Source organism: Amblyraja radiata, chromosome 17 (assembly GCF_010909765.2).
Source record: "Amblyraja radiata isolate CabotCenter1 chromosome 17, sAmbRad1.1.pri, whole genome shotgun sequence".
Taxonomy (NCBI): Eukaryota; Metazoa; Chordata; class Chondrichthyes; order Rajiformes; family Rajidae; genus Amblyraja; species Amblyraja radiata.
The window spans coordinates 39,938,103-39,944,572 of record NC_045972.1 but is presented as its reverse complement, the minus strand read 5'-3'; positions in this window follow the sequence as shown (position 1 = coordinate 39,944,572).

Below are 6,470 nucleotides of genomic sequence, written 5' to 3'. Positions count from 1 at the left end.
TGTCAATTAGAGGTGTTTCATGCTTCATTGAATGCTTGGTCTGTTTTTGTTGTTCAAATGATTCCAAATGCTGAATTAGGAATTTCTGTTGAAAAGTAATGGAATACGATGGTATATTACTGACCTTGAAAATGTTTCTAGATTTAATCTATACATGGAATATCTCAGCAAAAACTGTGCCAACTGTAGCTTTTGTGTGGTGACTTGTTTAAAAAGTAATTGACATGCGATACATTTCCACTAAATTCATAAGCATGACAATTAATCAAGTTTAATGGAAAAATGTCTTAGAAACTGAACCCAAAATTCATAGGCCATGTGCAAATGTACAAGGACAACTAACACAGATGCATCCTGATAACACTAGAATACTTGCACTCTATAAACCAAGGGTTGTGCTCCTATATCCGTTTGAGCTGGAAGGAGCCAGGCCAAATGCCAAACTCCTACACTCATCTCACAATTTTTTATTTTATTTTTTTTTTAATTAAAAAAAAAAATCGTATACTGAAGTGCCACGAGTAGTCACTTACCCTGCTTTTTATAAACCACTTTGAAAGTAAATAATTGCCACATCTAAAAAGTTAACTTTTAAAGATAGTTTTTCAGCAAATGAATTGGCAATAGACAATGTTGATCTCTCCTCTCATTAAGCAGCTAGTTAGAAATTTGCTGTAGCATGAAAAATAATTTAAATCTGGATGCCTTGACAACATATTGAAGCCACCTGTTGTTACTTTCTTCTAACTCGTTCATATGCTTCACTGACCATCTTAATTTCGATCTACTCCTTTGGCATTAAACTATTTAGTCTAGTCATCAAGAATTTTGTTGCTTGATATCTTGATTAAATTGGAGTGCTAAATAAATGAGGACCAAAGAAGGTAAATTTTCAGTCTTCTGAGTAAATTTACTGGCTTGGCATTTTGCCCCCAAAATCTTTAAATGTTATCATTGGATGCTATTTGCATGTATTTTGAACAATTTCCCTTTCATAGCATACAGAGCTAAGCCACATACATTGTAATTATAAGGCAGGAACAGGGTACTGATTGTGGATGATCAGCCATGATCACATTGAATGGCGGTGCTGGCTCAAAGGGCTGAATGGCCTACTCCTGCACCTATTGTCTAAATCAAAATATTCCATTCTCTGCTCCTGTTTAAGTGAAACTAAGTAAGTATCCCTGGTACAAACTTTTATCATAACCATAATGCTATTTTCTCAAAAGTTATAATCAGTTTTCAAGTATGAATGCTTCAAGCAATTATTGGTAGTGTGGAGATTGCAAGCAGTTTTTAAACTGCAGCATTTTGTTCAATTTTGTGCAAATTATTTTTAATCATCATTTTGCAGACAAATGAAATTGAGGTTTATATGGAAGTCTGTTCACAGGTCACTTAACTAAGTGAAGCATCACAAGGTTACCAAGTTGCATATAAATAATGTTATAATAGAGGGTCGTGCAGTGGGGAAGGCAAAAAAAACTACCAATCCATAGTCTGCTTACAGTTTTTGTGTGGCAATGCAATCTACCACAAGCAAGGGTTTGATTAGTAAGGGTGTCGGGGGTTATGGGGAAAAAGGCAGGAGAATTGGGTTAAGAGGGAAAGATAGATCAGCCATGATTGAATGGCGGAGTAGACTAAATAGGTCAGATGGACTATTTCTGCTCTTAGAACTTATGAACCACAAGTGACATCTATTGATCAGTTTAATGAAGGGTCTACACCCGAAACGTCACCCATTCTTTCTCTCCAGAGATGCTGCCTGTCCCGCTGAGTTACTCCACAACTTTTTGTGTCCATTGAAGCAGTTCCCTACATGGAAATTCCATGAACTTAGTATGTCATGCTAGGGTGCAAAAAATTACATTTCGATCTTCCAAAGGTTAGCATGAATGGCAATGTGGGAAAAATAATTAATCTATGATGTCTTTTCAACCCCTCTTTCCAGTTGGCTTGATAGGCATTATCAGCAGATACAATGTTCACACTCAAACACACGATCTGCAAGAGACCGAGAGATTGAAAATAACAAGAGTGCTTTGGAGCATTTATTTTTTATTCCAAGTGGCAAGAATGTGAGCGATAAATGATCTGTCAACAAAATGGAATGACAATTTAATACATAGAACCTATGGTTCCTTATTACCAGACATTGATATGCAATTGTGATGATATTCAGCTCATCTGTCAATTAGATGTCTGTATGACCATTCACAAAGTCCTTTATCTTTGTATATAACATCCTCTCAAAGAGAAGTTTTTTGTCAATCCAATTGCTTTGAATAAAGTTTCACCAAATGTTAAAACATTAGGTCATTGCCAAACCTGTTTATTTTTGAATTACAACTTGACCATTTCCTGATGGATTGGAATCAGTGACCATTCTGTCAGTTAAAGGCAACTATATTATAGTAGAGGAGGCTGTCCCAAGTGAACACCACTGGAAATTGGAGGAGCAGCGCTCCATGGCCAGAGTGAGCACCACCGGAAATTGGAGGAGCAGCATCTAATATTCCGCTTAGGCAGTTTGCACCCTAGCGGCGTAAACATTGACTTCTCCAATTTCCGGTAGCCCTTGCTGTCTTCTCCCCTTCTCAGCTCTCCGTCAGCCCTCGGGCTCCTCCTCTTCCTTTCTCCTTTCTTCTCCTCCCCCCCCCACCCCCCCACATCAGTCTGAAGAAGGGTTTTGGCCCGAAACGTTGCATATTTCCTTCGCTCCATAGATGCTGCTGCACCCGCTGAGTTTCTCCAGCACTTTTGTCTACCAATATATTATAGTATATCAACATGCTTGATTAAAACTGCAAATCAGAATAATCATCGTGGCATTCCAGTCCTTCCAGAAATACAGTGCCCACCATAATGTTTGGGACAAAGACCCATCATTTATTTATTTGCCTCTGTACTCCACAATTTGAGATTTGTAATAGAAAAAAATCACATGTGGTTAAAGTGCAAATACTAAACATAACTACTTTCATTTACATGACATCGCTGTGTCCCAAACATTATGGTGCCCTGAAATGGGGGGACTCTATGTATAAACACTGCTGTCATTTCTACATGGTGAAACCAAAATGTATAAAAATGGCATTTATTAAAATCTGACAATGTGCACTTTAACCACATGTGATTTTGTTTCTATTACTAATCTCAAATTGTGGAGTACAGAGGCAAATAATTAAATGATGGGTCTCTGTCCCAAACATTGAGGGCACTGTACATCGAAGGTAACAAAAGTAATTAACCATGCTATTTTAACTCAATATGAATTTGTCACTGGATTAGTGTCTCTTAATGGATGAAATTGCTTTAACATCTAATCAGTGAAGGTCTCAGCAGTTGGCTCATTATGTTTTTGAACTGATCAGCCATGCCGATCAAGCAATTTTGACAGCTCCTCCATCACCATTCACATCCACCTTACCAACCATTCTTGGAAATATCACAAGTTTCAGTAGTGCTATTATAATCCCAACACTCTTGGTTCTTGCACTTGACCACTTTCTGGTGGCCCAAGTCCACCTAGAAGTATAAACCTGTGAATTTGGGTAAAGATAGGTCATTAACTTTGTGTTGATACAACCAGCTGTTGAGTCAACAATTCTTGCTGATATAAGTGGAACACAAAATCAGAAAGTGCCTGATTGCAATAAACGATACGAGCGAGGGGGAGAAAAAATTGGAGCAGGGATAAAGAACACAAATACAATCTTAATAAAAATGATGGATCTGCCTTTATAAATGTTATCAGTAAACGGAAGCCCAATTTTATTTTATTATCTAATAGGCCCAGCTTGTGTTTGGCCCACATCCTTCTAAACCGATCCTATCCATCTACCTGTCAAATGTTTTTTAAACATTGTGATAGTACCTGCCTCAACTACCTCCTCTGGCAGCTTGTTTCACGTACCCACTTCCCTATGTATGAAAAAAGTCGCCCCTCATGTTCCTATTAAATCTTTCCTTCCTCACCTTAAACCTATGTTGTCGGGTCTGAGATTCCCCTACTCTGGGTAAGTCTCTGTACATTTACCCCATCCCACTCATTATCTTATACACCTCTGTAAGATCGCCCTAATCCTCCCACGCTCCAAGGATTAAAGTCAGAGCTTGCTAAACCTCCTCTGAAAGCTCAGGCCCACGAGTCCTGGCAACATCATCATAAATCTTCTCTGCACCCTTTCCAGTACTTTGAATACAGTACTGGGGTCAAGGAAAGAGCGTTCACATCGCGGCCCTGTTTCCACCAATCTTTCCACCACCAAGAAGCGCAAGACAGACACCATTGCATGCAGATGCCGAGAAGTGTGTTCAGCTCTGGCTGAACAACTTTTAATCTTGTGTGTGCACTCGATAAGAAGAACACAGTACTGAAGAGTCTCGACCTGAAATATCACCCATTCCTTCTCTCCAGAGATCCTGCCTGTCCCGCTGAGTTACTTCAGCTTTTTGTGTCTCTACATTCGAAATGTGGTCACATCAATGTCTTGTACAACTATAACAACCTCCCAATTTCCATACTCAATACTTTGACTATTGAAGGCCAATGTGCCGAAAGCCTTCTTGACCATTGCATCTACCTGTGAACCAACTTTCAATGAACTATGTACAGTACCTGCAGTTCCAGCTCCCTTTGCTCGACAACACTCCCCAGAGTACTGCCATTAACTAGGGTCCTGCCCTAGTTAGACTTCCCAAAATGGAACACCTCATACCTTTTTGTATTAAACTCCTTCAACCATTCCTCAGCCCACTTGCTCAACTGATCAAGAGCCTGATACAATTTTTGATGACCATCTTTGCTATCTACAATACCACTCACTTTAGTGTGATCTAAACTTCATATTTTTACAGATCAAATGTTCGTTTTGTTGCACATTTTTGGGAAGAGGAAGATTGGCATCACTATCCACCAGGGTCGTGACAGTGACTAAACAAACAGAATGTTAATTCCGTAGTTCTGGCTAACATTAAAAGAAGAGGAAACATTCATTTCCTTTCTGTCTTAAGAATGTCCTAGGATATTTGGATCTGAGGGGCACAGAAAGAAAAATATATCTAATCTTGATGTAGAATAGTCAGTATTGTATTGGTGCCAGTAAAATAGTCATTAATGCTACTCTGGTAATAACTAAGATGTGATACTTCTTGTGTTAATGAAAAGTTATTTACATGATAATCGTGAATTGGCAACTTTTATGAAAATGATTTGAAAAAGCTGTAATTTGTCCAGGAGAATTTGCATCTGAAGAAGAAGGCAATGGAAATTGCCTTCTGTAAACAGTTAACAAATTGTGCTGACTAATTGATTTTCAGACTGGAGGTACTATTGTTCACCAGAGATTGATGCTGGTATGACAACTTTGGTAATTTTAATGTGTTAAGTATAGGTGTAAACAAAATGGTTTCAAAATATGCAAATGACACTAAATGTGGATGTAAAATGAGCAGTGAGATGTTTAGGATTAATTTCAAGAGAAAATAGATAGGCCAAATATATGAACTAGCATGTGGCAGATGAAATGTAATGCAAGAAAGGAATAAGTCTGTATGCCCAGAAAGCAGATAATACATCCAGAGACTCGGACAAGGCAAAGGAATTGTTATGAAAGCCCACTTTGAAATCAAAAGATAATATTGCATTTGAAGGCAGCAGAGGTTAATACCATAATCCTGCACTTGCTCAGTAATGTCAATTGAAATCACAAACCTGCCTTCCAGACAGGGTGAGAGGTATATTTTAGGCAGAAGCAATGTGGAGGGTAATAATAACAAAAGAAACAAATGTACAATAATGCAAGAACAGTGTGTCCTGGGTGAAGATGGCAGGCCGAATTTAGAAAAATATTACAGAAGCAACATGATCATAAATGGAGCATCAAGTACACAGTCTAAGATGTAATTAACCTTTTTTTAAAACATTGTTTTTACCATGAAGGTATTGCAATCAATTTAATCGTACCACTTTGGGAAGAATGTGAAAATCTCAAGGTTTACAGGAATGATTCCAAGGATGAGTGACTTTGTGGAATTTTCTCCTTTAGACCAGAAATATTAAGATAAGATAACATAGTTATTTAAGGTAACGAGGGGATTAAGACAGAATAGAGAGGAAGATAGACACAAAAAGCTGGAGTAACTCAGCAGGACAGGCAGCATCTCTGGAGAGAAGGGAAGGGTGACGTTTCAGGTTGAGAACCTTCAGACCTATGATCTTTGCTTCAGACTAGTTAGGGAGAATGTGTTCTCTGGGGTGAAACGGGTGGCAAGATTGACAAAAGAAGTGAAGGCAACATGAGAAAACTATATTTACTGCATTTGTTTAATATGACTTTAAAAGGGGCTGGTGAGGGGGGGGGGGCGTCAGCGGGATGAGGGGGACGTCAGGGGGGTGAGGGGATGGCAGGGGGGGATGAAGGGGCGGGTGAAGCTGAGAGCGGTGGGCGTGTCGCTGGTGC